The sequence below is a fragment of the Ictidomys tridecemlineatus genome, unplaced genomic scaffold (genome assembly GCF_052094955.1).
Source record: "Ictidomys tridecemlineatus isolate mIctTri1 unplaced genomic scaffold, mIctTri1.hap1 Scaffold_284, whole genome shotgun sequence".
NCBI lineage: Eukaryota > Metazoa > Chordata > Mammalia > Rodentia > Sciuridae > Ictidomys > Ictidomys tridecemlineatus.
In genome coordinates, this window is record NW_027522367.1 from 130648 (window position 1) to 154941 (window position 24294).

Genomic DNA, 24294 nt, shown 5'->3' on the forward strand with positions numbered 1-24294 from the left:
TTTTTCCTCCCTTCCTGATTCTTTCATTTGGAAACAGAATTTAACTTAGAATAATTTGATAAATGTCATGTCAGCAATTTTTAAAAGAGACTTCTGTTGTTACAAAAGCTGGCAGAAACTAAACAGACAAAGTTTTGGAATAATTGATAAAGACAACAGCAGCAAGGATCTAGACTCCCAGTGGGCAAACCACCTGTACAAACAACACTTTCAGCTCAAATCTGAGCTGCTGACTTCTGAACATTGAATTATTTAGGGCATTCAAAGGCTTTCACTAAGGAAAGATATATCTACAGGCCTGAAGTGTAAAGGTGCATTTCATCCTGAAAGATTAGTCCTCAATAATAAATAACTCGATTTCTATGCTTTTGTCAAATGCTTTTCTGCATCAGAACTGTAGGCCTTCAGTTCAACACACTATGTGTTTATTCAGAACATTTCAATGTTATTTTGCCTTGAAATCTTCAAAGACAGGCATTTTTAGAGGCAGAATATAAAAGGATAGAAAATGGCCATCCAGATGTTCTTGTGTTCCAAAGCAGTCTCCCTATTGCAGTCCAGACGGCCTGCTCTGGATTCTTAAGGGAGGAGTGTGGTTGGAGGGATGAGCTAGTCCCCCTACCCCAGCAGCCATGGCATGTACTGCAGGTCCTGCCAGTACAGAGAGGGGACTCAGAGTCCCTGCCCCACATTCTAAGGGACAACAGTGTTTTGTTTTGTTTTACTTTGTCTTATTGAGAAATAGGGATTTAACTTATTTTTAATGAGCTTTTTGTTTTAAGACAGGTCTTAGATTTATGAAAAGCATTCGCAAAGAGAGTAAAGAGAATTTCCTGATACACTGTGGCCAGCTTCCCTCATTGTTAACATCTTTGTATGGGACACTTGTTAAAGCTGATGAAACAATACTGATACATGATTATTAATTAACTTCCACAGATTATTCAGACTTCCTTAGTTTTGACCTAATGTTCTTCTCACACCCTGGGGTCCCATCCAGAGTACCGCGATCCATTTGGTTTTTCTGCTTCCTTAGGTTCCTCAAGGCTAGGACCACTTCTCAGAAAGTCTTAGTTTGGGGTGATTTTTTGATAGATTTGAGGAGTGCTGATTGAATAAAGTCACACAGTGGGAGTTTGTCTGGTTTTTCCACTCATGACTGGACTGTACTTATGGGTTCTGGGGAGGAAGATCAGGGAGACACTACTATTTTTCTTCAGATTCTATCAAAGGTACGTATCCTAATTGGGATGACCAAGGAAAATTTTCAAGGGTTTCCATTGAAATTACACTCTTTCTGACCTCCGTTCCTTCCTGACCCCTCTGAAAGTCCACCCATGAGGACTGGGTTGCTTTGCTCCTTTCCTGGAGGGCAGGATGTTGGCAGGACTTATCTGGAGTTCTTCTGAGCAGATTCGCCTCTTCTCATTCATGAATTCATCTATCTGTCCAGCCATTTGTATCACAAGGACTCACTGATGTTCGTTTTAGGCACTGGGTTACAATTTAATATCACTTGGTTTCTTGGCCACTGGGAACTATTTACTTGGCTCTTATATCCCTTTGGCTGACTGTGGTGTCTATGTGTGTGTGTGGACACATGTGGGCATGTGTGAACTGAACATGGGTGTGGGTGCTTTCTTACTCTCTGGCTCTGTAAGATGTTCCAGGCATATCTTGCGTGTTTCCTGTCCGAATCCTAGAGTCTGATACCATGACCAAACAGGCTTTGGCCCAAGCGACCATCAATTCTGCCAAAGATGGCTATTGCCTGAGAGAGTATATTTTCAGGGCAGGACAGCCTGGATTCCCCAGGTGTTCCCTCCTCATCCTGCTGTGCCCTGTGGCCACCTCCCTGCCCGATCCCCGGCCACTGTTCCTTTCTGCAGTCCAGAATGCTATTTCAGCTTAACCACAAGCTCTTTCTTTTTAGTCTCATTCATGTGGCTCCTATCGCCAGGCTGCCAGGGCCTTGCCAGGGTAATTTCTCCTGCACAGGAAGGGATAAGCCACCTGAGAAAATAAAGTCTGAAATAGTTAGTGAAGAAATAAGACAAAGTCAGAATTCCAGTTTTAAGAAGCATGGAGTGCCTGATAGGATCTTCCAGTCCTGGTAGGAGCTAGAACAGAACAAGTAGAAAATCTCTCTGGTGGTTTTATTTAAGGGGGTACATCAAAAGCAGTGATAAGGTTTCAGGGGTGGAGTCATTCTTCATGATGTCTTGCAGTCCCCAGGTTGATTGGCATCTTGACAGGCTACGCCCATCTCTGAGAGGCTGCCTAGCTGCAGCAGGTAACCCCATCTCCAGAGCTGCATGGGACCTGGCAGAGATGAATAGGACTCACATGTATCTGGGTGACTTTACCAGCAGAATTGCCACTGGAAGTTCCCCAAAACCAGATTTTCCTATCCAATGAGCTTCCATGCTGATTTGGTCCCCACATAGCCCAGGGATGCTTCTTGAAGTTCCCATGTGCATGCTTGTAGGTAAAGTGCATTCCATTTCCCATTGATCTGTCTGTGGTCAGGCTATTTCAGCAGGCTGGATTATCAGATCTTCACAGGGCGGAGCTGAAGTTCCTTTGCTCCAATACATCTAAGGATGTCTTTACCTCAGCATAGAGTTAGAAGCATTCTTCTGTGATCAGCAGAGCATCTAAATTCCCATTTCAGCTTGTTAGTAGCAACATTTCTTCAGAAAGAATCAGTGGACTGGAATGGTAGTTCATCAGTAAGTTAAGACCAATATTTATCAAATACTGTAGATGAATTATTAACGGAACCATCCCTTGTTATCCTGACAGTTGTTAAATACTGAGCGAAAGCAAGCCTGTTGTCAGAAAGAACTTCTTGTACATGAGTGCAAAGGAGCTTTGGCTCTGTTTTCCTTAGCTTTGCATCGCTGTGACCAAGAGACCTGACAGAAATAACGTGGAGGAGAAAAGGTTTATCTTGGCCCATAGTTCCAGAGGTTCAGTCTACGCTCGGCTGACTCCATAGCCCTGGCTGGAGGCAAGGTAGACTTCATGGCAGAAGAGCATGGTGGGGGAAAGACATGGTCAGGAAGCAGAGTGCTTCACTGGCGAGGGACAAAATATAAACCAAAAGACACCCCCCAGTGTCCCACCTCCTCCAGCCACACCCCTCCTGCCTGTAGTTCCTACTCTGTAACTTATATCAGTGGATTAATTCACCAATTAGGCTGTGCCTCTCATAATCTAATCATTACCCTGCTTCTTCTCACACGTGAGCTGTTGGGGAACAGCACATATTTAAACCATAATAAGCTCTTGGAATCAAATTGAAGAACAGGCTTAAGATGTAACCCAAGATGAAGAGAACTAAGAGATTCAGAGCACAGACAGATATAAGGAGGCCATGTGGATACATGCAGGATCCAGCAGTTGAAGACGCAGGGGGAATAGATGATGAAGTCTTCCTAGAAGGATTTATGAGGGTGTCAGGGCTTGTGCTTGTCGCAAAGGATGGCTTTATGTGGATAGTCCAGGCTAAAGAGAGAGGGATGCTGAGAATGAAAGGTGAGTCACAGCAAAGGCTCTGGGTGAAGCTGAACACCTCAAGAGCCCAGCCAATCCGCCAAGAGGGAGGCAGTCCCGGGGGTACTTTCAACAGAAGCAACAGCTTGAGTAGTTTCAAAATAGAGCTATGGAGTAGATCAGTGGTTCACCTATGGCCATCCAGGGGACCTAAGTTTCCGAACAGATAGTTAATGTGAAAAAATAAGGTTTGTGACAAATTTGGAGTATCGACACCACTGTTAGAGCAAAGCTAAGCGCTCAAAAAACCTCTTAGCACATGGCATTGCCGCATCCCTGGTCACCTGCTCAGAAGTACACGTCTAATCCATTTCTATCTAACAGAGGGAAGTTTATGATTTCAATTTGCTGACGGTTGGAAGAAGATTCTCCTTCAGGCACAGAGGATGTACAGATGGGGCACATGCTGCTTCTCCAGGCACCTCGGGACTGAAGGATAAGGTGTGTGACAGAGGAAGGAAGTGCCAGAGGAGAACAGGGAAGAGCCAGGAAGCTGAGGAAGCACATTTGAATCCTGGCGGACACCTGGCTAGAGATGCTGATGGAGCGTGGGGACCTCCTGTGCAGCTTCTTCAGAGTCCTCCGAGCGTCTTCCCACGCACAGCCCCACGTTAGGAGATCGCTCGAGCTCTACCTCCCTCCACACCTTCAGAACCTGTTTCTCACCGTCTTCCTCTGAAATAATGGAATGAGATCTGAACTAGTCCCCTTTCTCCACCCCTGCCCTGCACATCCAGGCCGATGACGAAAGTGACATCTAACTATTCCTCTGCTCAGCCCCCTTCAAAAGCTCCTCCAACCACTTGGGGTAAATGCCAAAGCCCCGCTGAGGTTGAGCAGGCCCTGCATGACCTGGGGCTCTGCATGACCTGGGGCCCTGCATGGCCTGGGGCCCTGCCAATTCTGCAACCCCCTGCCGTTCCCCATTCCCCCCATTCCCTGTTTCTCAGGCACAGGTGATACAGTTTGTCTTCCAGCTTTTCCCACTTGTCCCTCATTGTTTGGAACACAGCTGTATAAGACACTGCTATTCCTTCACTTCCATCCATTCTCCTGACGGGGGATTCAGCTTCCAGAGAAAACCAGCAACCTCTTCCTACTGGTACCAAGTACAGTTCTTTTTTTCTTCCATTTTCCAGCTTTATTTTCCTTCCAATCCTTTATTATTGCTTGAGACTGTTTAGTTCTGATTTCTGATTTTCTACCCCCACCACTAACATGTAAGTTTCATAAGAAAAGGGAGATTTTGTTTTCCATGTTAATCTCTCTATAGCCTGGAGCAGGACAAGCAGTAGGTGCTCATTAATGCTGTTAAACTATTCTTTAGGCTATTTTGAGTTGTTCTTACTTCTTTTGTTATTTTGCAACTACTAAGAGCAATTTAATCAGATAAATTCTAACCTAATTAGCCTTTACTAAAATTTAGTAAAGGGTAGGTTGCTTACGATTACAGGTGATTATTATTATTAAAGAGTAATTGTAGATGACAATATATCCTACCCATCAAAGACATTGTAAATTATGTGATGTTGCATGAAGGTGAACTCTTCATATGTAATGTTCTCCATTAAAAGGATTAGATATTAGCCGACCCAGAAAAATGAAAATAGCAGTTCATGGAAACCATTTGTATTGGGAAAGGTAAAACAGCCCAAGTAAAATGCATCTCATTTAGAAGGGTTGAAGATTTTTACAAAAGAAGAAATTCCACTGTGCTCCTCTATGAATGGTACAGTGTAGTTTTACATTTCCTTACAGAGGAACATGGGTGGGATTTAATAGGGACTCAGTTTCCAGGAAAAGTTGGAGCTTCCTAGTTATAGAACTAAAATGCTAGATACTTGACATATTACCTAACTACTTACATGTCACCTAATTTTATGTTTTCAAAACCTTTTCCTGGTGAATACTGTAGTTATTTTGCTGACAAGAAAACCTGAGGTTCAGAAACAAACAGACAAAAAATCCTAAGAGCCCATAACTGCTACTGGCCACCAAAAGCTACAGCTTCAAGTATCCAAATTAATTAAAAACTTTTTTTCAGTAAATTTGTGAAGCTTTTGGAATATATGCAAACATTATTTATGTATTGTCTGAAAATTCCTTGTTTGGAAAAATAGGGCTGAAAAGATATTAAAATGCTTATTGTGTTTTTCAATCCATCCAGTAAAATTTTAATTATCAAAAAAAACCTAGCTCACTGTTGTTTTGCAGATGAATAATGTAATTATTTAAAAATGGAAACAATTGTATCGACAAAGAGACTATTAAAAGTGAATGCTACTTGCTAATAAAGCTACATTAGAAGTGCTACAGCCACTTGTTAAAATAAATCATAGTAAGGGACAGGGAGAGGAATGTAAAGACACAAGGAACAGTGTGATAATTACAGTTAACAGTGACTATGACATGAGCTTCACGCCTGGAAACACTTCTGTAAAGACTGAAACATCAAAGAAAATGTCTCACACCATAAATATACAGGAAATTACAATAAAACTTCTCTCAAAACATTGTGTGATAATAGGAAATGTATTATGCACCAGGAAGGAAAACAATATATGCATCCAATAATAAGAACAAAGGTATTACTTATGTCTGATGGAAACTCACTATTGTGGAGGCAGGAGTTCTAAAGGTGAGGCGATAGGGCTGTTCAAGTTTTTGATGCAAAGGACGACCAGGAGGCCCCCAGGCTGTGGCTTTGTGTGCTGAGGCTGAAGATTCTGCTGGACGGGGTCTGGACATGGGCGAGGTGTAGGATGGTCTCAGTCCCCTTGCAGCTGGCTGGCAGTGTCAGACCCAGAACCGAGCCGTGTCTCCAGGTTCCTCGGTCAGAACCCAGAGACTAGGGTCCACCACCACAGCCACCGCGAGATGGGCACAGCCAGCACAGGTGGTCATCACTGCCTCTTCTCCACGCCACAGCCCCATTTGGACTTTCTGCTGAATGGATGCCCCCACACCAGGCTCTGAGTAGGCTCTGTTGGAATTTAACATCTGGAACTCTCGCGTCAACATGGGCTTCTTTGAGAGAACAGAAGTTGACTTTTTGGACACGAGTAAGTCAGCCAGTGGATTCATCCGAAGGATGAAACACAGCAATGGTCAATAGCAAATGCAGCGCCATCACCCTACCACTATCCACCAACTAGCCAGCTCCCTTCTGTCATCCAATCCAGTGGCTTTCATGGCGTCTACTCTGAATGATTTACAATGACAACCTCATCAACCTCCGTTCTTTAAGAGGAGGCTTAGCTGGTCTGGGCAGTTTGCTTTGACAATGAAGATACTTGAACAGGACTTCCATGGGTATGATTTTGCAAACTACTGTACTCTGGCCAACGGAGGCCTTATTGGTATAGATTTCAGTCTCTCAAACTATAAAAAGACTGATAAAACAGGAATATGATAAGAAGTTATTAAAGCACTGAATGACAAAGACTTTCCTCAGGTCACTTGGTATAGAAAATCTTAAGGGATTTGTAGAGAAATAGATACAAAAGAAAAATCCAAAGCAACGTCTAAAGGAAGGGGACAGTAAATCTTCAACCCAGTCTGGGTCCCAGGCTGCCACTGATTGAGCTAAAATACTCTCCAGATCAACAGTTTTGAAAGTAGGAATTGCTTGGGTATTAAGTAAAGCAAGATGTAGTTTTCAGAACCCAGAAATGGACACTAGAACTTCAAAATATGAACATAGAGCTTCTGGCGCCAATATCACCATGGAGCCTGAGCAGTTTCAGGTTTAGCTTCAAGATCTCAGTGAGCAGGTGGAGAAACTGGGAAACCAGCCGTCTGACCCCTCAAGCCCACAATTCACATAGACTCGCTCCAGATTCGTCAGGGCCATGAAGGAAACATCAGCGTGTGTAGCTTTGGCTAGATAACATCAATCGATTATTTAAAGTGTCAGGGACTCCAGGAGCCATGACTTCAGAAAAATGTAGCGAGACATCACAGCGTTGCGTGAAGCGAGGTAGGAAGCCAAGGAGTGGCAGAGCACACGGGCATGGCTCAGACCCTTCCTTCTCAGCAACGTGCCAAAGCAGCAGCCGCTGCCACCTCCCCGCCACTTGGCATTCAGCCCTGGTACCCGGGCCTTGGCCATTTCTGAGGCTTAGTTTAGTAGGTATTCAACACAGGTATTGGCACTGATTTGCGATCAAATGGCTTAGGATTTTCAAACTGCAAGTGTTGGAACCCGCTCTTGTTTGAGAAATAGCACCACCAAGGCTCCATTTGGAAAAATAAATAAACCTTCAGGAGGCCTGGTGCAAGCTTTGGCAGCTCCACGACATCTGTGCCTAACTTCAGCAGCTCTGACCTCACAGTCCCCGGGGCTTGGACAAATCACGTGTCCAGTTCTGGCTCTGCAGGCCTCGGAACAGGAGAGGCCCTCCTTCAGTTAAAGAAAACTCCAAGTGGAGCAAAACAGGAAAAATGACAAATGTATGCGTTGGTGTGTTAAGAGATGCCATCAAGCGTTCCTCATGCTGAGTCTATGTTTTCTAAAATTGATGCTGTAATTACATAGCATCCCAGGAACTTGATAAAGAGTTGATATTTTTCTTGACTCTGGAATTTCAACTCCATCCACATTTGCCATGCTGAATAGCTTTTTGCTTATGAATATAAAACCCACTTGTGTATTTTCCTTTGCTCTGTAAAATATCCTCTAATGATGTCTCTGACTAGGAAAAACATCCTTCCATCTAGTATAGATAACTGTTTTTGCTAAAAAGTTTTACACTACATGGATAATTCTGCATTTGTTTCTTATACAGATGAGGTGAACTCCAGTGTTTGCAGAAGAATCAACTTGTTCTTCAATAAAGGCCTCTTGAACTACACTGAAGGGCATTTTCTTATACAGAATAATATACATATTTTTGCATGTGTATTAAATACGTATTTATGGAAAGAAGCTCTTGCCTCAAACTGTTTCCCATTTTTAGGGGGATTCCGTTTTCTCACATTTTAGACTTTGAAGCTTCAGTGCATGTGGAAGAATGAGCCCAAGCACCAGGTCTTTGAGGATGGCCACTGAACAGCAGGTGGGGACAGTTTCCAGCCTGAGTGTTTGCTGACTCAGCTCCCGTGTCCAGTCTTTTCCATTTGTGGATCTACTTGGACCCTTGGCAACTCCCCCCACCCCCACAAAGGAATGTTGTGAAGTTTGTCAGACTTTTAGTGACCTGTGTTGATCGTTTTAGGACACTTATAAGAAGTGTTTATTGTTGTTATTTTGCTTTTAACATTTAAAAAGATTCATCTTCAACCTCCAGGAACAATTTTTTTCCAGTGCTGGGAATGGGACCCTGAAACTCACATATACCAGGCATGTGCTGCACCCCAGAGCTGCGCCACAGACCTCTCAGGACATATCTGGATTCCAGTCAAACTGATCCTATGCAGGTGAAGAATGTGTCATTTCTTTCAGGGAAACTGACAGGCTTTTCTGTTATGGAGCTACTTCTTACATGGTCATTGATAATGACACCAAATACAGTGGCATGAGTACCACTTGCTGTCTTAAGTGCTTGTTGCATATTAGGGAAGCAACCTGTGTAACAAGGTGTTCTTTGTATGAGTTATAAACGCTCCATAGTCTTAGGGTGCTAGAGCCTGGATAACTGTGCGCAGAAGGTCAGGTTCTATGTGATGAGCATAGGAAAGCATCAGTTCGAGGACACTGGGTAGGGGGGAGTTCATGGAAGAGAAGGGCCTGAGCCTGGACTTCGTGGACATGCAATTACAGCCACCTACTGACCTTTCCAGTTCAGTTTCGAGATGCAGTTAGAACCTGGAATGTCATTGAAAATGGTTGAATTTTTAACACAGGTTTAATTATATGTATTTAAATATAATATGTATTTTTTCTAAAATACATATTGTGAGATATTGTGCCTATTTATACATTTAAAAATAAATGTTCAGCAGATTTGGGTTATATAAGTATTATAAAAGTGCTTATAGTAATCATTGGCTTTGCTGATCCAAAATATTTTACTTTGATGCATTAAAATTAGAAAAGCAAAACAAAAAAAGGAAAAAAAAATAGAACGGCTATTTATATATGAACATTGAACTTGTTTTTAAAAATATTTCCCTATGACAGCAATCCCCAAATCCAGACTGTAGAAAAGGGCTCAAAAATAATTTTACATTTTGCAAATTATATTTAGTTGTTGAGGGACCTTTATTTTATTCATTTACTTATATACAGTGCTGGGAATCAAACCCTACCTCACACATGCAAAGCAAGTGCTCTACCCTTAAGCCACAACACCAGATCCTCATGTGAACATTTTATAAAAGTACATTAGCTCTCTTATTTTTCATAAGACAATTTTCATTTTACTGTGTCAGACCCCTGGAAGTCTGTGAAGGGGTTTCGCTGCCTTCATTTGGTGTAGAGTCTATGTGGCACCATAGACAATAGGAGTAGCGTTTCAACTTCTATTAAAGAGATAAAATTGGCATATTCAAAGGTGTCATACTAAGGGATTTGGATGCTGTTGAGACGCACTGGGCTACTTCAGGATGGTGGTGAGGTCCTTACTTGCTGGGGATGTGCAACTTAGGGTGGCCAAGGGACCCGTGGGGCCACAGCCTTCTCCTTTGCCATACCATGGCATTCAGCACCCACCTGCCCAGAGAGCTTGTCATTGCAGTCTCAAGTGGCCTGCTGACCTCCCATGCTCCATTCCTCAGCACAGAAGCAGCCTTCCATGCCACAGTCCGCAGCCCTGAGGGGCTCTTGGCACTTTCTCACATTCCCTCTGACACCTGCTCTTAAGGGTATTGCTCCATTTTCCCTTGTGTCAGAAGTTATATAACTTGCACGGATGAGCTGGCGTCTCTGAAATCATCTGTGACAAAACGAGTGTGCCCTACCCAGGGCTTTCTGTCCCTCCTCCTCCTTCAGCAGGTAACAACTTGCAAGGTGACAGGAAACTAATGTGGACCCGTGCTGCATAATCATGGGGAAGAAATCACCCAGAGCAGCTCATCCTCCAGGTCCCTGTGTCTAGAGCGGTGACCTGTTCCGTTTGAAGTCACTCTCAAGACGCGCAGAGCTGCACTCCAATCAGCAATGGCCAGGGAACAAGGAAGCACGCCTGGCACACCTCCTGCAACAGATCCTAAATGGCTCATCCCCTGCCAGGGCATCAGGGCTCCAGGGGAGGAGAGGGACTTGGCAGTGTGTGCTACCAGAGAAACGGAGCAGAGGGTTTGTCCAGAGACCCACTACAGAGGTCGGGGTTGGGGGCGGGAAATGTTGGGCAGAAGGGAAGCTGTGGCTCCCCTACTCTAAGTTCTCTCTCCTTGTCTACAACTAGGCTTCTTTGTGTATGTTCCTTCATTCATTCCACAAATCTTTATTTTTTAATTTTTTATTAAAGTTTTTGTTAAAATGTGAGCATCATTGCTCCCGAACACATCACTGGGTAATTTATAATGAATGTTTCCCTACTGCAAATGATTTTTAATTTTAAATTTGATACTATCCTCCTCCTCTCCCTCTTCCTCTTTCTCCTCCTCCTCCTCTTATATTATTATTATTATTATTATTATTATTATTATACCAGAAATTGGACTCAGAGAGACTTAACCACTGAGCCACATCCCCAGCCCTTTTTAAATTATTTTTTAAATTTTGAGACAGGATCTCATTCAATTGCTTGGGGCCTCAATAAGTTTTCAGGCTGTCTTTGAACTTGCAATCCTCCTGCCTCAGCCTCCAGAGCTGCTGGGATTGCAGGCATGCACCACTGCAGCTGGCCCACATGGTTTTTTATCTCAATCATTTGTCATATTTCTTAATTTTTAATGTGTGAAGTGCCATCTGAAGGTCTCATTGAGAAATAGATCCTGGTTTGGTAGTGGTCGGGGCGGGGGGACAGGAAGCAAAGTTTCTGCATTTCTCAATGTTCATAGGTCTCTAATGCCATGGTCTGTGAGCTACACTTTGAAGCAAGGATCTAAATTAGCTTCCAGTCCTGTCTGCCAGTCTCTGAGTGGCAGCACCACATCATCTCAAGGGTCAGCGCCTCCCTGTGCTGTGGACCCAGCTTCTCTTGCCAGGTCCTGCTCCGCAGAGGCACTGCAGTCCTCCTCCCAGCCTCCTGGGCCTGAGCGCTCCTTAGCTCTGCTCTCTTCCTACTCTCATGCTCATTGCTTTATGCAGCAATTACTCCTGTACCGTGGACCAGCCTCGGGTACAGGAGTAATTGCTGGACCATGGCCTGTCATCCCAGACTGCAGTATTGACTCTCTATTTCAGCTGTCTGCTTCCAATTTCTTCCTCTTATTTTGCTGTAATGTGATCTTTCCTGGGTTCACCTCAGACACCTTCAGAGCCCCTTCTCTGACCAGGTGCATCCCCCTCCATGACAGTGGCAGAGGGGAGTGCTCTGCAGTTGGATCTAGAGTGTCTACTGAAGGCGCGGACCCCACCAGGGCCCTATTGGGAGGTGGTGGAAATTAATATGTAGGGCTGAGCGGAAGGTCCTCCTATCATTGGGGACATGCCCTCTAAGGTGACACTGGGATCCCAGACCTCCTGTTCTGCTCCTCTTTATGTTCTAGCCAAGAGGTGAACAAATCCTTGCTCCAACACACTTTCTCCAAGGTGATGTGCTACCTGAGCCTGGGCCCAAAGCCAATGTGCAAACCAATCATAGCAGAAAACTCCAAAACATGAGCCAAAATAACCCTTTTCTCTTCATAAGTTGGTTCTCTCAGGTTTTTATTACAGTAAGGCAAAGCTGACTAACAACTGTGTTTCACAATCAAGCCTACACCATGGCTGTTGGTCAATATTGGCAAGAGACAAGTTGTTTGGTTTCATCTCCTCTGTTTTAATTGATATGAAAAGTTGTAGGCTAACTCCTGTGTTTAACCAAGCTGGGGTCCATAGCATACATGATCGAGGTCCTCAAAATCTTCTTTCTTTGTAACTCTACCAGAAAACATAACATCTCCTCAAATCTAGGGCTAATGATACTTACCTAGAGTATTTTCATTCCTTCCATTATTACATCTTTGTGATGAATTAGGTTCTTTATTACTTTCTAGTACAGGGCTCATCAAATTTGCTTATTGTAAACATCCATGCAATCCTAAGGTTATGCAAGATGTACCTTGGTTTATCTTACCAAGTTACCTGTAAGATCTTTTTTGGTAGAATCTGCTTTGGGTAAAAATTCAAAGACTCTTTAAAAAAAATAACACCTTTTTCTTCTCCTCTTGCCACCTCTTAACTGTCCCATTAAATATTTAGAATATACTCTTCCCACACAAGCGAGTTCCAGCATTTATGTGAAAATCCACAGTCCCAGAATAGCTCAGAGGAATTCTGCAAAAAAAAAGAATAAAGTGAGGGAGTTACTCCACCTCATCCTAATTCCTAATCTGTAGTTATGATAATAAAGACTGTGTGGTATTGGAAAACAGATTAAAAAGGAAGATTGTCTTGAACAGAAAAGAGAAGCCACATTAAGATCTGTACAAATGTTCCCCACTGATGTTTGACAAAAGTGCAAAGCAACTGAGGAGTGAATGACCGAGCCTTTTTTTTATAATGGCACTGGGAAAGGGGATGTCCAAGGCAAAAAGGAAAATAGATGAATCCATAAATTTGTATCCCAGAGTTAACTATAAACTTAAAGCTGCAAAATTTTCATAAAAGCACACAAAAGAAACTTTTCAGAATCCAGAGCTAGGCCACAGGTTCTTAAACTTGACCCCCCACCCCCCCAATCATCCTGCACAAATTAAAATCGATAAAGTGGAGCTGCATTAAAATGGAAACTCTTGCTCTGTGGATCCCATATGGAGAGGATGAAAAGAGAAGCTGAGCTGGGGAAATCATCCTCAAACTCCCTGTTGGACTAGAGATAGTGTTTAGAATGTAAACAAAGGAAAGCAAACATGCAACAGTAAAAAATATGACCCAGTGAGAGAACGGGAAAGAGCACCAACAGACATCAACCGCACCAGGCCCAACAGACAGAGGCTGGGGCCTGATTCCACCAGTTCCTGTGACTGGGCTCAGGACGTCCAGTGGCCAGAGAAAGGCTGACTCTGCATGTGGGTGAGGGCGAGGGACAGATCAGCAGGTGAGTTAGAGGACTGGGTGGGGGGCAGCGTGGAGTCCATCAGGGGCTTGCCGACTATGCAGGGGGAGAGCAGGGCATGCTTGCCGTCAGTGCTGTGCAGCTGGAACACCCACCCTCCCTCTCACACCAGAGCCTCTCTGAGACTCAGCTGCCTCCAGGCAGGTTCCCAGGCCCTCAGACCCAGGCTGTATGAAGCCACAGGGTTTCCTGGTTGTCCACTGCATGTCCCGAGACTGCTCAGGCTCCATATCCAGGGACACCTTGTTGGTTCTGCTTCTCTGGCAAACCCTAACACACACAGATAGCAAACAGCACAGGATAAGATGCTTAACATCATCAGCCATCACGGAATGCAAAATAGCCACAGTGAAATGCAACTACACACCACAATAACTCAAATAAAAAGTAGTGCTGGGGCTGGCTGGGGCTCAACCGTGGAGCGCTTGGCTGGCATGCGTAAGGCCCTGGGTTCAATCCTCAGCACCACATAAAAGTAAATAAACAAAATAAACTATTGTGTCTATCTACATCTAAAAAAAAAATTAAACGGTGCTAATATCAAAATCTGGCAATGACACAGAAAAACTTGGTCATTCCTACAGTGCTGATGGAAATGTAAAATGGTATGGCCTCTCTGGAAAGCTGGGTGACAATTTTTAATAAGTTCAACAGGAACTACCATGCAACTGAAACATACTCTTCACCTTTTTTTCCCAAGAAAAATGAAGCATGTTCCACAGAAAACAGTACACATTAATGATTAAGCAGTTTTATTCATGGTAGCTTCAAACTAGAAATAATCCTATTGTCCTCAAAAGGAAAATGGTTGACAAACTGCATTACATCCAGTCCATGGAATACTACTCAACAATAAAAAGGAAAGTGAATTAATTTCTAAATAGAAATTCCAACCCCAGAAGTTTGAATGCTGCATGATTCCAATAATATAATATTCTTAATATGACAAAAATTAATAATAAGTAACAGATGAGTGGTTGTGCATGGCTAGGAAATTGAAGAGAGGAGGAGGAGGAGGCAGTTTTAGGTGTAAGAGATCCTTTTGGTGATGGAGAAGTTGTCTGCAGCAGCACCAACCTCCACCCTCTGGCTGTGATATTGAACAGAAGATTTGCAAGGGGTCAGCCTTGTAGGAAGCCAAGTGGAAAGCACCTGTGATGTTCTGTCATTCTCACAACTGCCTGAGAAGCTGCAACCTCTGAAAACAAGATGCTCCATTTGTCAATTATATAATTCACGTTTCCATTCATTATTCCATTCATTATTCCAAGATAAATTACATTTTAACACAGACATCCAAACGACATGACTTTGTCCAGTATCACATTTCCTTCAAGATTGCTACCAATACACGCATTGATGCAGTCTGAGGTCAAAAGTGTTCCTAAGATGTGCCTTAGAATGACTCTAGATTGTGCTTATAACCGTGTCCACAGTCTTCTCACGGCAGAGTGGTCTTGTTCCTCAAATGAACCCCACAATGATGACGCGCTGTTGACAGATGACGCGCTTCTTTACCCCTCCGCATACAGGCAGTAGAGAACCAGCCCCTCCAAAGTAGACTGGGAGCTTCCTGCTTCCCAGAATAATCTCTTGCTTCTTTTCTGAATTATCACCTCTCAGTTGTGGGGGCTTCTAAGTTTAAGTAAATAATTCCACCTGCACTCTACCTGCTGTTGATTCCTCAGTGTCTATATGGATCTCATTTTCCAGTGTCTCATCCTTGCTGTGAATTTACATTCAGAGGTAATATGCTTACATTTTTGTAGTTGGCAAATAAGTCTGAGCAATGTCACAAGAGTTATACTTAAAAACAAATTTCAGATAAAATTATTAGTACGCACCCCCGCCCCTCCCCCCACACACACAAATTGAGTACAAGGAATGGCATTGGGTTTAAGTAATACAGAGGAGACCAGTTGTTTTAGTCACATGTTGTAAAATCACTCTACCAATGTCTTATGAGCTCTTTCCATCAATTCAAAAGGGGGCAAATACTGAACAATATCATTGAAATCGTTAAGGAGTGGTAATTATTCCATGTTCTTTGTTTTAACTATTTCTCAAAAATCCAAAATTAAATGATGTTTATTTTGACAGAATTCATGTAAGTAAATGTTCTAGAAAGTCAACTGCATTAAATACCTCGTGTATTTTGTTGGTTACTAAGACAGAACGAAAAGGCCTTTAGCATTTGCTCTCAAAAATCAAATCATTATTGCAGTGCACAATTGTATCTATGTCCAGATCTTCAAGCTTTCCAAAAAGATGTGTCTTACCACCGTACAGGGGGATTTTGTGAGGATTCCTTTGTCACATATATGTTTAAGCTGCTGTTCCCATGTGTGTGCTTATTTCAGAGTTAGCTGGTAAAAACTGCAAATAAGCATATTAAATGCTATTAAAATCTTGCAATAAAGCTGGAAAAATCTTAAACACAATTATTCTCAATGTGATTTGATCATCGATTTATTAGTTGTGGTGCGTCGCCAGTCTCAGAGGACTCCCTTGGAGGCCGCCTCCTCCTACACGGCTCCCTTTGGCAGTACTTTCCCAGAGTAATCAGATTTTTATTTTTTCACCAAAGAAGGACCTGAAAAGCAATATTCAGCCCATAAGTTTTGTGTGTGTTTGTAAGGGTGTGGTATTTGTGTATGCCTGTGTGTGTTCCCTCTTTATCAAAAACAGCTATTTACAAGATCTCCTTTCCTTACCACCCACATAAAAAACCCTAACTCTGCCCTTGCAAGCGAATCAGATATCGGAGACGCCCAACGTTGCTCTTCTTCATGCTGCTGCTAGTTCCCAGAGTGTTTGCAGAAACCGCTAATGCCATCCTGTTTCTTCCGTAGTTTCCACGTTCCTACCGAGTTACTGGAACAGAAAAGAACCGTGCAAGTCTTCTTCTTAAAGCTTCCTGACAGCTTCCAATTCCATGTAGAACAGGAGGCCCCCTCTGCACTCTGTGTTAAAGGCCGACTGACTGGACGCACTGTCTCTCCGGACTCAGTTCCCGCCTCTCCCTCTCCTTCACCCTATGAGTGGAGTGACCTTGTGTCATTACTTGAACTTGACAAGCTTGCTCTTTCCTCTGCCCTGAACATCCTTCAGGCCTCCTAACTCAGAGGATCAGTTGCTTTCTTCTAAATACTTAACCACCAGAAGAGAAATTATATGCTTAATATTCATGTACAGTTAAAAAAAAATGTTTCCCTTCCCCAGCCAGGTTCTTCTCCATCACCTGTGGTTATTTCACTTGGAAACATCTCCAGTGATGCTGTTGACTCTTTGATCTACTTTCCTATTTTGTCTCCATGGAAGAGTCTCAAAGTTCAGAAGAACATGGATCCTCTTTATGTTTCCCACTATGATGTCCCAGAAATGAGAAGCATGCCTGGTACCAACCAGGTGCTCTGTACTCACGTCTGAATGTGTGGATGAGTCCACAGGAAAGAGGGAAGAGAGGCCAGCCGTCCCTCGGGCAGGAGGTGACCTTGGAGCAGTCCAGCTGAAGAGAAGATGGTCAAGTGGAAGTCCATTAACTCTGACCTCTCTTGGCCTGGGACCCTCAGGTCATCATTCAATCTGTCCATAGCTCAGTTCCTTCAACAGTATAAAAGAAATATTAGACCTATCCTTTCAGGTTAGAATATTATACGAAAATCACTTAAAATACTGCGTGGTTAGCCTTGAAATAGAGAAATAAGGAATCCAACAAGGATCCCGATGTGATGTTGGCAGAATGACATGTTTCAGAAGAGGAAAGGTGAGAGAAGCTGTTCCTAGGTAGAGACGGGGAGAGAGACTTACTTAATGGATCCCAGGTAAAAATCTACTCCCTAATGACAAAGGGTAGGAGTTCGCAGGGAAATGGCCTATTGCAGTATCCCAGGGCACAGCTGGGTGTGTGTATGCAGGGTTGCATTTTAGTAGCAGTTAATAAATTGCTTCATTGGTTCAGAAATTATCCAATAACTATAAATTTATGTATCTACCTTAATTCTTTGCAGGGGAAGGATTAAAAAAATGTGATCAAAGTCTCCAAACTCAGCTGATTACAATGGTAATTAATGAATAAACATCACATTTTTCACAGAATCTTGCCTGATGTCAGCTGTCTTACCAGGTGTGACTGGTGTCGCACATTACTTAAGGTGGTCTGGAGTGTGTCATTTCTGTTCTGATTTATCTGGCTTTTTCCTTGAGATGCTTTATCTGCCTGAAGAAAACCAGAGAACTGCTTGAATTCCGGCTCAATGTTTTTCTCCCTTGAAGTTGTGTTAAAACCCCATGTAAAATAATATTCTAAGCAAGGAAATCATTTTAACTCCTTGCTAAGTTGGAGGCATAGAATAAGATATCTTACTTCAAAATAACAATATAGAAGATTTATTATTTCCATACAGACCCACTGCTATGCTCACTTATGAACTATCTTATTGAATCCTCACAAAATCCCCCTGTACTGAGTACTGTGATTATTATGCTCATTTTTACTAATCAGTAACTGGGGTGGGGGGAGTGGGGGGGTGGGGATGGGGGGGTGACGAGCAACTTGTGGACATTGATACAGCAGGAGTGGGAGCCGTTTATTGTAGGACAGGAGGGGTATATATACATTCCACACAGCTTATCTAATTAACATAAACTAGATACAGCAGTCAACCAATAAGGAATCTCCACACTTAATAGCTCGCTGCCCTTATTTCACAAACCACTCCCCCTGAAAAATGCCAGGCGCCATCCTGACCCTAACACTTTAGTGGGACAGAAAGAAGGAAGGGGGACAAAATGCAAGGAGTTGGAATACAGCAAAAGGAAATACAAACCATGTCTCGCTTCCCGCAAACTCAGCCGGAAGTTCACCCAGGAACCAATGAGCGCGTCTTCACCTTTATGCATGCTTTAACATCTCGTAATTTCCCCCCCCTCTGTATTCAACTCACAAAAATTCACCTCGGATTCTTACATCTGGAGCTGCTGGCTGTGAGACCTGTGTGGTGGAGGTAAGGATGTCCCCACAGGGGTCACTCCACAGGAAGACACAGAACTCAGAGGAGAGAAGTCTGGGCCAGAGGGAGGAGAAGCTCTGTTAGGGGAAAGGCCAGAATCTGACCAAGTGTTGCTTCTGAGATTCAAGATAAAGATGCGTCTTCCACTAGGCCATATTCAGAAAGTCGAAGCCTGCTATTACAGGGGATGGTTACTTAGTCAGCATCACACCAACCTCTGAACTTAGTTTTCCAGTCTATTAGGTGTACTTAGGACTTCCTGGCTCTCTTTCGGAGATTTGAAAAGTTAGCCCAGGGCCCCTGACCTGAGGGCCTTTCCTTTAGCAAACTTCAAGTTTAAGGAGAATGGAATCCAAGTTCTGCTCTATAACTTGTGACAGGGCCTTGTTTAGAGGCTGAGAGCCACCTCTGAGCCCAGATGACCAGAGGCACTCACCTCCAGGGAGAAGGAGCACCGCGCACACCGCACCATCTCCCTCTCGGTGGATTTTTATTTGAGATGGTCAAAGTGGATTAAGTTCAAGTTCTGTTACTCCGCATGGCTTTTCTGTAAATGGGTACCGGTGTGAAGTTTTGTTTTCCTCTGAAGAGGGAACTCCATTTTCTTTCCTTTTCCTTTTTCTTTCCTGCCTTCCTGTCTTTCTTCTCCCTCCCTCATTCTTGCTGTCTTCTTTTTAAAATAATCCTGGTGTGGTACTTTCGCGTTGATCATCTGCTCTAAAATGCCATCTCCACAGAGTAAATAGTGGTGACTGCAGACCTGTGCGGGACTCCATAAGGCACTACTGGTGTGTCAGAGGGGCTTACAGCAGCAGCGGGACTTACTTCTAATAAGTTTGTGATTTCTTCTAATTACTTTCCCCAAAGGAGGCCTTTCTGGGTACATGGTGAACCTTACCCAGAGCCTGGCTGGCCAGCTGCTCCTTCCCCACCCCTGTCCCCAGCCCTGCTTGACAACAGAATAACACCAAATGCTCAGCTTGCGTCCAGGGTCTGGGTGGGCTCCACCTCTGCAGTGTGGAGGCTTCGGGGTTCCTCGCTCCCCAGCCTCCGCTGTCCCACCACGGGGGGTGGGGCTCTCTTCAGAACAGGGGATGTGGTCTGTTCTTCCCACGTGCACAGGGGCACAGCATGCCTGTGCTTGGACCTCAACCTCGTGACCTGGCAGACACCTTCTCCTCCTCTGCACCTTAGCCAAAGGACCCTTCCTCCAGGAGCCCAAGGATCGCCCTGTGCTTTACAGCACAAAGTGATTCATTTGTTTAATGATTTGGTCTCCATCCCCCTCTTCCAGCAGAGCTCAGCTGCATCAGGGCAGAGGCCTTGTCTGTTCTCATTTCACATTTTGTCCCGAGCATGTAAACACTGACCGCTCAGAAAACATTTGTTGGAAGAGTAAAGGAACAAACAATCTGGACTCCTGGACTCTGTTCCTACTGTAACTTGACGCTCTGTTATTCTGCTAATCAAAGTGACATTTCATTTCCCTCTTTCTTATATGAAAATTGAGAAACTGTCAAGAACCATGAGTTGATGTAGCATGAAAATGTGTGCCCTGAATAGTTCTTGACATCCTGTGAAGTGGAAACCGAGGCACACTGCTTCATCCTTTCTGACACTCTATGTATGTGCCATCTTACTTTTAGCCTTTGACAGCAAGTCATGAGAAATGACTTTTCTGAGGTACAAAATACGCACACACATGCACAAGCACCATAAGTGGTCAGTGGCAGGAAGCTTGGATGTGCTACACCTCCAAACACAATGCACCTTTTGATCTTCCTTACCCCCAGCCTGTCTCCAAGAGGAAGGTAAGTGTGGAATCTCATGTATGGTGGAAAAGGGTCACAAAGAGAGTGGAAATTAGGAACAGCCTGGCTACTGTGCACACAGCACAATTCACGTTGTCTTTGTGACATTGTATATTTAATCTTCATAATGGACTTTTGATGCAGGGTAAGTGTACAGGAGAAAACTGAATTTAGGGGACATCAAGGTACAAAGCCAAAGCACAGGGCCACTGTGGAGGAGCTGAGGACCCAGGGCTGATTGTTCAACAACCGCTAGTGTGCTCAGCGTCAGGAGAGAAAAGCGTTCTCCTCCACGGAGACTGCTGTCTGCTAACACATCATCGCCCCCCTCTGGAAAACTCCTGTCCAGAGAGTGTGGCTGCCCATCTTAGGAACTTCCCTGAGATCTGACCAGCTCTTAAGTCTGCAGTGTTCTTGGCAACTGGTGCCTTCTGGTAGTAACCAACAGCCACTGTCACAGCAAAGATGCAGATGCTGAGAGGCCAGGTGAGTGTCACCTGAGTAGACCTGAGTGAGCCACTAAAACAGCGAGGTTCATTTAGAGGAGTAGCCAAACCTCCTCACTAGAAAAGCAACTTTCTAGGACAAATTTTCTTTAGACATTTTAAATTCATATTTTGTACCTCTGAATAATTTATTTTATTCTAATAATTAACTAATTTTAGAGCGATCATAAGGAGTGAAGCATTTTTAAACAAACATAGCCAATTTTATTTTCCTATAGGAACTGAGAGCTTGAGGCAGAAATCAGAGGCTTAATATTTACTCTAAGAAAATGTGTTTCTATTTCTCTTGAATGGTTACTTTCTATATTGTGCTATTACTCTGGGTCCAGGAATAAGTGTATGACTCATGATTTAATTCCTACTAAATGGAGAAAAAGAAGTTTGGGATATTTAACAGGTTTGTTCTTTGGCAACTTAACATCCCTTTTCATTAATCTCTGAACACCTGTTGATGCTTCAAACCCAAAATATCATGATCTTAAGTTAACCTGTGCTCTTAACCAAATAGAGATGCACATTGCACTTTATTTTACATATCTTTAGCTCAACAAATGAATCTTCTGAAAAATAATAACTCTTGCTAATATTTCTCCACTTTTGTCATAGACATAAGCTCCTTTGATAGATGATTGTTCTTTCAAAGCTTAGTTCTAGATGAATTTTTGGATAAAAAGTGAAGTCATGCAAGTCGGTAGAAAGGATAGAACAATCCACGGGATGATAACATGGAGTTATAAAGGTGCAGTCCCACGGAAATCGCCTTGAGAGTTGTGAAATTACGTTTGCCTTGGCACTTGCAGAGTTGACCTATGTGAGTGCAGGCAGATGTGGTACCAGGCTCTCCAGATAGTGCATCAACAATAAATTGGCTAGACATGCCATCATACAACTGTTCTGCACTGTCACCCTCTTTAGAGATCACCACAGCTGCAGAAAACTGCTATGCCAGCTCCATGCCTCCTATGGGATCAGAGTGTCAATCACAATGGGGAGAAGTAGGCCCGTGCCCTTCTGATCTGACCCCCGATGGTGGTGCCAGATCCAGGGCCTCAAACCTTAGCTTCCTTGGGCTGCCCTGCATCTCACCCTTTCCCTCTGGAGAGCTTTCTTTCTTTCTCCTTCTTTCCACAGGTATCGATCCCAGGCATGCACATGTCTTAATAATCACACAGATCTTGTCCAGAGTCCTGGGGAATTGAAACTGTGAGCCTTTTAATTTCCCCACCTGTGAAGTTGGGCTAATAATATCATTACTTATTTTCCAGGGTATGCTTCTCAAATGAGAAGTGAAAATATTTGTGAAGGGGAAAATGTCATTCAAAAGTACAATTATGGCCATAATTGAAATCAGTTTTACCCAGGTGCTTTCCCTAAACCAAGAGATCTCATAAAGCACTTAGTCCACCTAATAGAAATTCAATAGTTATGTTAATGAAAAAATGTACCGCTACCACCACCTGTGAATGACACTCCACATCAACATTCAAGAACCTGTGTGAGGACTCAGATGTCCTTGGGGTGTGTGGATACAGTCCTTTCCCGGCTAATGAGTTTGTTCTCAAAACACAGTGAGAATTTATTTTGCATCCTGTGCAGCACACGGTACATATCTTGCTATCGGCTATTTGACATAGTTTCAGCACCACACAGTTAAAGATCACAATTTTAAGGTACAGCTAGTGTGTGATCTTTGGAGGATTGTTACCCCCTTTGGTTTTGTAATAACTGTCTGGAGAACAGCCCAAAGATCCTCAGCTGCATTTGGCTGTCTCCCCTCAGGGCAGTCCAGTCCTCTGTGCAGAGTGCTTAGATCCCTCCCTGCCAGGCTCTGGAACATGCATATCAATGAAGGGATGGATTTATTCTTGTACATTCTCTTAGGTAAAATATTCAACTTTAAAAATGCATGTTACATCTCCAAATAAAAATTTAGAAGGTCATACTAAGACCTGTCAACAGTTGTGTTGGAGTTATAAACCTGTTCAGATTTTCCTTAAAACATTCATTTAAAAAAAATCACTGTTGCTATGGTAATTAGAGAACTCTCATCAATTTTCTTATGCTCAATATGAAGAAATGAAAATGCAGAGCTTCAAAAGAAATGTTCCCAAGTCTTGTTTAATAAAAAATGAGTCTTTCAAATTTTAAGTATTTTAATCTGAAATAAAAGCCTAGAACTAAAGGGCATATTTTAAATTGATGTGGCTAGAAAGCAGGCTAAAATTTCCAAACAATATCCATTTTAGTGAGCTGCTTTTAGGCCCAAAATAAGCACGCAAGAGGCTGGGGTGTAACTCAGTGTAAAGTGCAGGCTTAGCAGAGCCCTGGATTTAATTCCTAGCACTAAGAAAACAAAAAATAAGAGTGCCTAAAGGCAAAATTACAATTTATGCAGGTGTTGTATTTAGATGAGCACAAACACACTGCAGTGTCAGACACAGATGACGCTTCTAAAGCCTTCCTTCCCAACCCCTGTGCATCTGCAGAGGTAACCAGCACACTCATACTAGCCCCATTACCTCCCACAGGAAAAAACGCACAGAAAGCATATTCAGTGAAGTCATGCACTGTTAAAAATGTTATCCAGTAAAAATAAAACAATGTTGAATTGAGAGCAATATTAAGATAAAGTTTAAAATGATAAACGATTCAGGTTTGATAATCAACCTAGACTTCCTCACTGGCTCTGGGAGATACGCTTATACTTGGAGAAATATGGCAGTAACAACATTACTATCAATATAATAATATGTTACTATCTTGACATAAGTTTTGAAAGTTTAGGAAGAGTTTGGAAATACTTCATTATGGAAGCAATATTCCTAGAACTGAGTGGACAGGTGAATAGATTCCAGGAAAGGAGTAATTAGAGATGAGCAACAGCGTTCATGCTTTATCAAATTTCTCAGAAATCAGGTAATACTAATATGGACTAGAGGTGAAGCTCAGCCTCGGACAGGCCAGTTTTTCCTGAAAGCAAGGATACCAGTGTACCTGAGTCAGCAGGAGAGGAGATGTTTTCTGTCTAGCCTTCACCAAACACAGCAGCCTGTAGCAACCTGAAGATCCTCACTAGCTGGGTTTTGTTGATGCCTGTGCTTGTTCCCACCCTGCAAAGTCCTGTTCTCTTTTGCCCAGTGTCCCTTTCATTCCACTTTGTAGAAGTGGAATTGGAGGCTGCCCCAATTCGTGGATCTCTTGAGACTTCTTTATTTAAAAAAAAAGTATAAAAATTCAATCAGTAATTTACAATTTTTAATTA